General features: G+C 39.2%; 1 pseudogene; it reads right to left on the bottom strand.

Moving 5' to 3' along the window:
* LOC149285074 (tripartite motif-containing protein 14-like) overlaps positions 1-12,876 on the bottom strand; it is a 39,522-nt pseudogene continuing 26,646 nt past the window's right edge.

Here is a 12,876-nt window from a genome sequence, read left to right as displayed (position 1 = left end):
TTAATCTAGTCTGCACATGGTTATCATTCCATCCCATAAACGGAGCGCTGGGTAAATTGGTTCAGTGAATCTACAGCGAAATGTATGTATGTGTTTCATACCAGATGTGACATCAAAGAAAGAGAGTACTCCAGATTCATAATCCAGGAAAATGCCAACTCTCTCCGGTGGGTCTTTTAGTTTAAGAGCTGTTCTTTCTCCTTTGTGAAAAGCCCAATACTCATGAGCATATCTCTTGATGCACCATGACCCACTGTTCCAGCCCAGTCGACTAAATTCGGAATCTCCCTTCCTTTGGATGGATGGGTAAGTGATACCGATCCACCATCCTAGCCCTGCTTGAAGAAGACCCACTTCCCAGTAATGACTTCCAGATAAGTAGCAGTCTCTGCTCATCACCTGCAAGAGTTTATCAAATCTGTAGGGGTGATGAGAGTTAAATCTTCCAAACCAGGCACAGTAAACCGTGAGATGGTCTTCAGACAGTCTTAACTTGGAATGCATGGTGTCTGGATCCAAAGTTGGACATCTGGCATCTGTCCAAAACAGAAAAATAAACAAATGTTCATATAATATATGTTTTTACTTTTCCATTGTAGTGCAAGTGCCAGACTGGGCAAACTGCAGACTTGTAAGCATCATGCATGCATATTGATCACACTACCCATACGAGAAAGATAATCTTTTGAGGGTTACCCCTTGGTGTCTCTCTTTTCATTGTAAAAAGTTAACATTAAAGACTGAGTGTATGTGATTTCTATAAAACTTTTATTCACAAACAATAAAACCACCTTATAAAATAAAAGTTCTCCTCCCCACATAAATATATCATGAAAACACTGAATATACAGAAAGGGAAATCCATGTAAAAAGAAAACAAATGTAATACTCAATATAATTTGCTCCCTTTATTATGTAATAAGGTCCAAAATTACAGGAAACCAAGAAGGAGAATCAATAGTACTAAAAATAGTACTAAAAGTACCTGCCTAATGTCACCAATATTCATGAAAATAATTAATTCTATCAGGTAAATTCATGGAGACTAAAGTGTGCCCTACCGCAGTTTCACCGGTATATACCCATTGTACAGTACTACAGAATATGATGACACTATATAAATATATAATCTATGTGCAATATAAAGCAAAGTATATATACCATTAACTTTAAAGTAAATTAACCATATTGCAAAAAATTATATGCATCCATTGTAATAAATTAAATGTGTAAAGCATATCTTGCATGTTTTAGGACTATTAGCGGTATTCCCTGAGAAAAGATGTACAGTTAAACCCTTACAATGACACCAAACGGGTAAAATTTTCAATTTCATAAATCAAAAAAGTGATTGTTGTAATAATTTGTGATTAATATTGCCTTTCCTTTGGTTTAGACTGACTTTTTCTTTAGCCACAAATTCAGGGTGTTACCGAGTATTGGAAAAGGTTGTATTGTTTCCCCAATATATTGTACAGCGCAATCACAAATCAATGAAATATACAATATTAGAGGAACTACAATTGACAAAATGTTGTATCAGAAATGGTTGTTTAATATTTTTGCTGGTGGTAATTTTAGCCATTCTAATGTTCCTGCATGCAACTTTATGTACCTGAAATTGTAGTCAACCGTTTACAACTAGTATAATGACTATAAACAAGTAAGACTTACACGCAATGGTATCATGCTCGACAACCACAAAAATGAAAAATCTAAGAGCCTATTTGTGACCTTGTGAAGGGAGTCCAATTACACATATTTTAGGAGCAATTCATATTGAGTATTACATCATTGTTTTCTTTTTATTTGGATCTTTATTTCTGTATATGCAGTGTTTTCATGGTATATTTGGTTTTGTATATATTGATTTTATTACTTGGGAATAAAAGTTAAGTTTTCTAGAGATCACATACACTCAGTCTCTACTTCCACATGAAAAATGATATTGTGGGGCCCTATTATTATAACAAAGATGGGTAACTTATCCCTGTCACACGCAAAGGGTTCCCACGTAGTGCTTTGCCATGGTTATTCCTTGAACAAGCACATCATTATACTTGGAAGTCTGTCAATAAGCTGGCCCAGGGATGCTTCAAATATTAACTAGGGTCACTATAGTAGTGGTGGAAAATGTCTATCTGAAAACCTTTAGTCTTTAGGGGGTAAAGATATTCTGAATGGGTCACTTGTTCCTGCAGATACTTTAGTTGTCACTCACCAGTGAGAAAAGCACCCATAGGGATGCTCAAGTATCATTGAATAATTGCACAATAAGTTAGCGTCAGACTGTGTAACCCTGAAAATCTACCCATTCCAACTGGCACTTTGAGTCTCTTGACCCTATTCACTACCAGCTGAGGGAAAGGGGTCATTCAACAAATACATTTTTAAACCCTTAATGACTAATGTCATAGTGTGAGTGCAACCGGATAGCAAGCTGCAGGAGCGGTGAGAGGTAAGCGGGGGCGGGTGGGTTGTATGTATACAGTATGTGTGTGTGTGTATATATATATGTATGTAAGCATGGATTGTACGTATGTATGTGTATGTAAGCATGGATGTGTGATTGTGTGTATGTGTGAGCATGGATGTATAATTGTGTGTATGTGTGAGCATGGATGTGTAATCGTGTGTGTGTGTGAGCAGGGATGTGTAATTGCGTGTGTGAGCAGGGATGTGTAAGTGGGGTGAGTAAGTGTGTGTAATTTGTGTTTACATATGTTTTATGTTGGAAGGAGGGGGGCAAGGGGCACAGAAGGCACAGACTAGCTGTTGAAGTTGGGGGGCCCGGGGGGGGGATTTTCACATCAGGGCCCGGTGGTTTCTAGTTACGCCTCTGACTTTGAATATAATATATCCCAGAATACACTTATTTCCTCCTTCCTCATTGGTTGCTTTATTTGTATAATTTGTAATCTTTGTTGCATGATTAATGATTGATGTATAAATCAAGCAAATTAAGGCATTTTATGGGTGTGATCCTATGGAATTCAGTGGCAATAGAAGTTAAAATCTTTTAATAGCAGAATCTTAAAACCTGCTTAATAATGATTAGCACAAATTATAGTTACTTATAACAGAGTGGCTTCTTAAGGAGAAGCCACTTTACTGATTATTTTTTTGGACAACTGGATTAACATTTTTTCAAATAGGGAGTATTTATTGATCTATCCATTTATACTTCTTTTTTATGTATCTATTTATTTATACAACTATGGGTTTCTAACCAAATGCACATTTGAATGAAATCTTCTTAATTGGGACATTAATATAATTTATTGAGATTCAGCACAAGCACTTTCATTAGGAAACATGAAGCACCTTATGGAAATGCAGCGCCTTGAAGACACTGCAGCACTTTATAGATAAATTCAGAGGTGAATTGGACAATGTGCACAACATCCTGTAAGTGTTCCTATCTGGTTTGATATGGTCCTGATTAAGATACGGCACCATTGTTATTTGTTTTTAGATCTTTTGTGAAATATAATATTTTTAATAAGATGAGCCCAAGTTGAAACTTTTTTTTTGTGAGTGCATAAAAATTTTTTATATTATTATACACCTATACAGCCTACACTGTCATTGTGTTTTCATGTTTTTGTCCCCTCGGTACAAGCGCACCATCGTAGATATATAAAGCACAAATTATAGCCAGCCTTTTTGCACTCTCAACTAGTGTCAAGTTTTTAAGGCAACACATTTGCCTAAATAAAAGACTGTGGGTTGATGCAGTTTTAAAGTAGGAATTACAGCATTCAAACTTCATGTACTTTGCTGCCCTCTTGTGTTGAGTTGGGAGATAATCGATCAATCTGTGAATATTGAGATTTTAGTTTCTTAATACTAATAATATCTTAATCATATAAATATGTATTAACATATGTTGCTTAATACAGTGCTATTAAACTTTTTTCATAGGGTGGGTGATAAAAGTTATAAATACCGAAGGTTATTATCCTATTAAAACAATTTAGCTGGTCCTTCTTAGGTCACTGGTCTTGGGGTTGGGAACTCTGCTCTGATATTTAACCCCTTGATGACAATTGCCGGTCCGGACACGTCACGGAAATGCAAGTCGATAACGACAATGTCGGCTGGCTGCTCATTGTAAACAAGCGCTTTGTTGGAAACCATTTGCAATTAATGGAAGCAGCAGATGTCCATGACTGGCACGTCATTAAACGGGTGCAGAAAGCGATCTATTTTCGCTTTCTGCACCGAAACGGCATTGCTGTAATGCCTCGACCTCGAGGCATTCAGCAACGCCATTATCGGCACAAAGGGGCCATCTCTGGCCCCTCCCCGGGGCGTCAACATCCGCCATACTTTGTATGGCGGCGGACGCCCATTTTAAAAGCGTTTAGGAGGCGATCAACGATCGCCTCCTAAACTTAAATGGTGTCGCTGGAATGCCTCGATCAGGAGGCATCCAGCGACACCAAACACTTACCTGGGGATGGACTGTGACCGCTCCGGAGAGCGGTCACAGCCGCAGCTGACGGTGATCCGGGAAAATTCAATAAGAAAAACAATAAAGTCTAAAAAGTTTGCTAGACGGTCTCCAGACCCTCTAGAGAACTCTGGCTCCACTTGCAGGTTGAATATAGGTACTGCATTCAACCATGCAAGTCAATGGAGCTCAGCTTTCTAATCACAGTGTGATTAGAAAAAATAAATTAAAAATAAAATAAAATTAATAATAATTAGAAAAAAAATAGTAAAAAAACAGTAAAATGTAAAAATAATAAGTTGAAAAAAAATGTAAAAAAAATTAAAAAAAGGCAAAAAAAAAAATATATATATAAAAAACATATTTTTGTGAGCAAGTCCTAAAATTAGCATATTAGCTTAAAACAGTTCTCGCATGGAAAGAGTTAAAATACTGGCATATTAAATGCCCATGGGGTGTCTACTTTAAAAAAATGTATGATTTGATGGGGTAAATTGAATTGGCCGGGTTCAACAAGGTCCCAATTAACACGGGGGGAAGGATGGCAACACATCTAATTTCCAATTAGAAAAATGCACACGTACCAAATGTGGCCTTTTAGTTCCCCCCAAAAATGACAAACCCATGCATGTGGGGTATCACTGTACTCAGGAGATGTTGCTGAACACATATTGGGGTGTCGTGTGACAGCGGCATATACCAGGAGCTGTAAATTCATACATAAAGTAGGTGTGTGTGGGAAAAATACACACACAAAAATACTACTGCAAACTTTGAAAAAATGCTGGTGGTAAAATGTGTGCATGCACAGAGTTAAAATACCAGCATTTAAAATACCCTGTGGTGTCTAGTTTTCAAAAATATATGGTTTTGTTGGGCACACTGAAATGGCCCGGCTCAAAGATGTACCAAATAGGGGATGGGCAGTGGATCCCCAAATGCCAAAGTTCAACATTGAAAAATGTGCATGCCCCAAATGTGGCCCTTTTGCCCCCGAACAGCCAGGCAAAATCATTCATGTGGGGTATCACTGCGCTCAGGAGATGTTGCTGAACACATATTGGGGTGTTTTGTGATAGTGACATATACGAGAACTTTTTAATTCATACCTAAAGTAAAATGTGTGTGAAAAAACAAATGCAAAAAAATGACTATCACAAAGTTTGACAAAGACTGGTGGTAGATATGGTGCATGGAAAGAGTTAAAATACTAGCATTTGAAATACCCTGGGGTGTCTAGTTTTCAAAAATATATAGCTTTATTGGGCACACTGAAATGTCCCGGCTCAAAGATGTACCAAATAGGGCATGGGCAGTGGATCCCCAAATGCCAAAGTTCAACATTGAAAAATGTGCATGCCCCAAATGTGGCCCTTTTGCCCCCAAACAGCCAGGCAAAATCATTCATGTGAGGTACCGCTGTACTCAGGAGATGTTGCTAAACACATATTGGGGTGTTTTTTGATAGTGACATATACCAGAACCTGTTTATTCATACCTAAAGTAAAATGTGTGTGAAAAAACAAATGCAAAAAAATTACTACCATAAAGTTTGACAAAGGCTGATGGTAGAATAAGTGCTTGGAAAGGGTTAAAATACCAGCATTTGGAATACCCTGTGCTGTCTAGTTTTCAAAAATATATGATTTGATGGGGTAAATTGCATTGGCCGGCTTCAAAGATACCCGAAATGGCACATGGGGGGAAGAATTACCAGATTTGGAAAAAATGGCTTTGAAATAGCAAAACGCTACCTGTACTTATTGCTCCATAACGTGCAGAAAAAAGCAAAAAAACATAAAAACATTGGGTATTTCTAAACTCAGGACAAATAGTAGAATCTATTTAGCAGGTTTTTTTATTACCTTTTATAGATGAGTAAAAGATTTTTCAACTAAAAGTTAGAAACAGTCATTTTTTTCTAAATGTTTCACCATATTTTATACTTTTTTTAATAGTAAATAATATGATACAATCAAAACAATGTCATCTAAAGAAAGCCCTTCTTGTCCTGAAAAAAACAATATCTAATGTGTGTGGGTTCAGTAAACGGGAAAGAAGAAAATTACAGCTAAACACGAGCAGCACAGAAATGTTAAAACGGCCATTGTCACGAAGGGTACAAAAAGTAAAATCAGCCTTTGTCACGAAGGGGTTAAGCAAGGTTCTTAATTACTTTTAAAGCATATGGTAAAATAATAAAGTGTAGTGCAGAAATTGAAGTGGAGTTTTTTTAATTAAATAATGTGCATGGGTGGACAATCAGCCACAAGATATACATTTTTATAGCTGGTTGCAACTTTACATTGAAACAATCACTTTATATACATTGATATTAAAGCACTCACGTTTTAGGAATAATGACCTATCCACAAATAATTTAGTTTTAATGAATGATCCAGGCTTTTGACTCGAAGCTGCATTACCAGTGAGCGTACCTGTAAAAATAAAATAAAAAAAATTACACATGGATGACACAAAATTACATTCTGAACTAGATATTACTTCCTTGCAAAACGATTTGGTCAAATTGGTTCATTGGGTGACCAAGTGGCAGGTGAGTTTTCATGTTGACAAATGCACTTATGTTCATTGATCCAATGAGATATCAGATTGCTATTTTGGAGGAAGGAAGCATTTTTCCCCCTTTTCGAGAGACAATTGGAAATTGCTTCAATATGGAGGGGTTTTTTTTATCAAAAGCAAGGTTGAACTTGATGGACTTTTTACAACCTCAATTACTATGTTACTATACTTTAATTATTTTAAGCATTAAGTAATATGGCATCTAATGATTATCCAGTTAGCATAATTGAACCCATTTCCATAGACAGATGCAGATTTGGTTTTCCACCAACTGAATTGTTTTAGAGACAACACAACTAGATTTATCTGATTTATTCCCTGTCCTGAATTCTCTCTTTTCTTCTCACACTTACAAAGGCTGCCTGAACCAATCAACAACAATCAGTAACTTAACAATAGGGCAAAAATAACATAATGAGCAGGAAGTTAATATGACTGCTCTCATTGAATAACCAGCAAACACCTTTTTGTAAATTGTAAAACTTAGGTTTTGAGAAATGATATTTTGTATAACAAGGAATTCTGATGCATTATACCAAATGTGTAAAACTAAGCGCAACGTACCTTTTTCTTCTTTGATGAGGAAATTATTTTCTTTCAGAAGAAAATGAGTTTCCTCCAAATCCCTAGTTTTCCTTTCATTAATATGAATTTTAAAGAAAAGGCCACCAAAGTTTAGAATAGAAGAGAGAATTATGTATTATCCGACAGGTCCATCAATTACCGTTTTCTCCAGAAAAGAGAAAAAAATGATAGAAAGAAAATTCTCCCATGGCTCTACTTATGAATGGAAGTCACTGAATGGGGAGAGTATCATATGTCATTCATCATTTATGGCAGCTCACAGATTAAACTGAGTTCCAGACTACTCCATTAGTCTTAAAAGCAGAAGATATATTTTTCTAATGTGAAAACTATGATTTTATAAAATGTATATAGTGTAGGGAACAGCTCACACATGGGGCGGCAATGACAGTATTCACGCAGGCAGCAGGTTTCAAAAAGTCAAGAGTGTTTATTTAAATGATATAGGCACAGAGCACCTTGCAAACAAAACAAACTCTAAGCCTGTCCGGCTCTAACTAAACATAAGGATACCTTACTATCCCACTACAAGCCTAAGGTCTGGCACAAAGCAAAGTAACAGGTTGTCCATAGGTAAAGCTTCATACCTGGTGGGCTGCAGCCAGGCCCGGACTGGGACTAAAAATAGGCCCGGGCATTTCAGACTGAGCAGCCCATTTTTATGAAAAACCATATGTGTACATACACATACATAATACTTGGTCATTCAACATGGGAAGCCTGAAGCCACAATTTAGTGCGACTAATCCTTGAAATAAATATTATAGAGTAAATAACACAATACCTTATCTTTTCCACTAAATGATTTCAGGGCCTTGAATGTTTTGTCCCCTGAAGTCACTACAAATTCAGGAGGGGGTTTTATCTCTGGATAAGTAAAAATGAAAAAGTTCCTACTGTAAATTAAGGAAACAGATAACCAAACACACACACCAGGACAGGCTTTTCCACACCGACACCCAGACACACACACCAGGACAGGCTTTTCCAAACCAACACCCAGACACACACACCAGGACAGGTTCTGCCACACCGACATCGAAACACACACACACCAGGACAGTTAAAAAAGAAAAAATGGTTCACCGCTCAACTCCCAGGAAGCTGGGAGCTAGAAGGAAAAAGGGCAAAACAAAAACAGAAAGCATAACAAAAATAGCAACGTTTCGGCCAAACAGGGTCTTTTGAGCTTGACAAAGGCCCTGTTTGGCCGAAACATTGCTTTTTTTGCTTTCTTTGAATAAAGTAACCTAAGGATTGGAAGTGCTGGGCTTCTTTTCTGTGTTCGTACACACACCAGGACAGGCTCTGCCACACCAACACCCAAACACACACCCCAGGACAGGCTCTGTCACACTGACACCCGAACACACACACACACACTAGGACAGGCTCTGCCACACTGACACCCAGACACACACACCAGGACAGGCTCTGCCACACCGACACCCACACACACACACCAGGACAGGCTCTGCCACACCGACACCCAAACACACACACACAGACACCAGGACAGGCTCTGCCACACTGACACCCAAACACACACACAACAGGACAGGCTCTGCCACACTGACAGCCGCATCCGGAGGGCTCCACGGACGATTTCACTTAGCCTGCCCGTGGCATCTTTGCCCCCATAACAGCCTGCCTGTGGCAACTTTGCCACCAAAACAGCCTGCCTGTGGCATCTTTGCCACCAAAACAGCCTGCCTGTTGCATCTTTGCCCCCCCTTACACATCCATGCTATCACACACACATATTCATTCACTCGTTCACAAATGTTTATTCACTAATTCACAGATAATCATTCACTCATTCAGATATTCATTCACACATTGATACTCATTAATTCCCTCATTCAGATACTCATTAATTCCCTCATTCAGATACTCATTTACATATACTCATTCACAAACATTAATTCACTCACTCCTTCACAGATACTCATTAATTCACTCTTTCATTCAATCTCACATACTCCATACAGCCTCCCTCACCCCCTTACCTGAACTGATGATGTAAGCGCCGCTCGCAGACTTCCACGGATCTGCACAGGGGAAGCAGACGCGCAGCAGGGGCATGTGACGTACGTGACGTACGTTACATGGCTCCGTTGGATTCCTGCGTCCCCCCCTGGCGGTAGAAGAGACGCTGCTCGCGCGCGTCTGCCAGGTAAGTAGGGGGCCCGCTGCTAGAGTTGCGGGCCCGGTCGCAGTTGCTGCGGGCTTAAGGGCGGCCACATAGGCCCAGTCAGTTCGGTCCTGACTGGGCCTATTTTAAGGTAGGGGCCTGGCGGGCCTGGCTGCAGCGCTGGCTGTAGCTGCTCCTTGACTCAGTCTTCCTCCCCAGTAACGAGCATAGGAAGCCTCACCTGAGGATTCCTGGGAGTAAGGAAAACCCGTAATGGACTAGGGGTGTGGACTGGAGCTCTCCCACTTATCCAAGTAATCCAGCCCATGTACCTTTAAACAATAGAGCCCTAGCAGACTACGCCCTGCTAAAGCAGCATGTATCCTCCTGGATGTCTGCTACCGTGCCTGGCTGAGAAAACCAGGTGAGATATACACCCCATCCACTACTTTCCCATACACTTTACCACAATAGTTATTTGGGTCTTGCAAGTCAAAGAGTCCAAATCAGTACCACAGCTTGGAATCTTCATCAAACATGAGAAGTATGCTGATATCTATACCTAAAATCTTTCACTTCCGCTGGTCAGTTCAACATATAACCCACCTTGTTGAAGGCGTTTTATTAGTGGTTCTTTGAAAGAAGTCTTGATGTCTTCTGTGAACAAGGTATAATATTTCTCAACATGTTCAAACGTTACAGGGATTGGATGCCACAGCTCAGCTGGGGACATATGCCTCTGCATTTCCTTTTCTGCTGTTTCATACTCCTGTAAGGGATTATAGGTGCATCAGAAAGTGTTCATGGGATTTTATTTAACTCGTATTACAAATACACCTGGGAACTCTCAGGGCATTTACCCCAATGTCAGTGGGTCAAGGTCATACACTCTGGAGTTGATGCCTTCGTATTCTACTGTTTTTGATGTATATTGGAATCCGTTTTGCATGAACTCTCGTGTATTTTACAGCATGAAAATCAGTGCATGTATTATTTCGTTATTGGAGTTAGAAAATGACTTCCTCCCCAACAGTGTCTACTGAAAGCAGGGAGCAGATCACATTATGCTTCTTGCACATGCTCCGTATAACTCCCATTCCAGTTAATGGAAGCTAAACTCCTGCAGAAATCAATGGGTGTAGCAGCATCCAATATAATGAATGCTATCTGAAGATTGACGCTATGCTAGCATACATGTGATTCCCCACTTCTTCAGCAACGTCAAGGAGATACACCGTTGTAACATTTTGGATGCAGTAAGTAAAAAGCTAGACTGTTCTTTCAACCCATTCATGGCTTTTTTCCCCTAAACACTGGAGCTTTTTGCCACCTTTCTTAAATGTTTGTTATACCATAATTCAACGTTTCTATGTTTATTGTACACACAAATGATAGCTCTATTTATCCTGAAACCAGTGTATCATTTGCAACTGTAGAAATATATATATATATATATATATATATATAACACAATATTTATTAGTGCAAAAATTTGCACTAATAAATATTGTGAAAAATAAAATCAATGCCAAATTAAGTGTCACTGCTGACAGCAACAGCCCATGATTACAGTATTATGGCCCACATTCCTCCCTTACACAATACCATATTTTGTATTTTTATGGGTTTTTGAGAAGTGAGTTTTTTTGTAACTGGCTACTTCTAGTACTTCTGGTGGAATGGGCACATAGTATCGGGGCACATTTTTTATAGATTTCATTACTTTTCCTCTTTTTATTATTTTCTTGTTTTGCACATGGCAACATGGTTAGGGATCCATTTAAATCTCTATTGTCTCTCCTCACAACAGTAATATTGTGGTGACATCAGTAAAGTCCCTATCATTTTATTTTTTTAATTACTTATTACATTTTTACATGATTGTTTCTCCCTTTTATTTCCCAAGTACTCAGACCACTGTGATACCTCTACATTGCTTATCATAGTACCTGTGATCAGCCAGCAGATGGGGTGGGTCTCTATTCCTGTCTTCACTGTTTCCACTGTGAAAAGTCCGGATGTCCTATTTTACCCAAAGTGACATGCAGACATATTCTTTTTGTACGTAAAAGTACGTCCAAGCGCCACAATTGGTGCTTACCTCACTCACATATCATGGTTGTAATCCTTTCTTGAATAAAGGTGAGTTTACTGTGGAAAACCTGGGTTATATTAACTATCTTGGCTGAAGGTTTAAGTGTTTGATTCCAAATTGCTTTAAAAGAGAGCAGATATCACTGGTGAACACTGTCCAGATGTAATGTTTTAGATAATTGTGGCAAGGTTATGGAGTCTGTCTACATAAGTGGCAGATTGGAACGCTCATTATTCCCAGCATGAGGGGGTTAATTGCTGGAGGTCAGCAAGGTGGAGCCAATTAACCTGCACTCAGGTGCTTAAAGGGCGGCCGTTAGAGGCATTAGGGGTCTGGAAACAGGGAGAGAGGCAGTCAAGCCAGAGGCCCTCAGACTTTATCAAAAGGATTTGTTTTTGTTTTGGTTTATTTACACTATGAAGTGCAATACTGTGGACTATTCAAAGCTACAATAAACCACATCTTGCTTTTATTCTGCTGGTGTTCGGAGTTTCTTGTTTTGATCAGGCCGTCCTGCCACAAGTGGTGTTAGAAGTGGGATATTGCGTGTTTGAACCCTGTATCAACATGGAGGATGTTTTAAAGGCCCTCCTGCATGCTACTACAGTGCAACAGGAAACCAACCGGCTGATAACTGCTCAGATGGGAGCTATGATGGAAGCACAGCAAGAGGACAGGATTGTCCTAAAAGAGATTGTACAGCAGCTCTCAAAAACTACCACAGATGAACAGAGCAGCAGTCCAAAACCAATCCATGCAAATCAGTATCTGCAAAAGATGACGCCGCAAGATGATGTGGAGGCCTATCTAACAGCTTTTGAGCGAACTGCCATCAGAGAGCAATGGCCTCGCACTCAATGGGCTGGTATAGTTGCACCTTTTTTGCTTGGTGAAGCTCAAAAAGCCTATTTTGACCTAGAGGAAGAGGCGGCTGCTAGTTATGATATTCTTAAAGCAGAGATTCTTGCAAGGACTGGCGTGACTCCAGTGATCCGTGCCCAACGGTTCTATAATTGGAAA

The sequence above is a fragment of the Sceloporus occidentalis genome, unplaced genomic scaffold (genome assembly GCF_023333645.1).
Source record: "Sceloporus occidentalis isolate IW3139 unplaced genomic scaffold, rSceOcc1.0.p SCAF_85, whole genome shotgun sequence".
In the NCBI taxonomy this organism is placed as follows: Eukaryota; Metazoa; Chordata; class Lepidosauria; order Squamata; family Phrynosomatidae; genus Sceloporus; species Sceloporus occidentalis.
The sequence above is the reverse complement of the archived record's forward strand: the minus strand, read 5'-3'. Positions and strand labels throughout refer to the sequence as shown.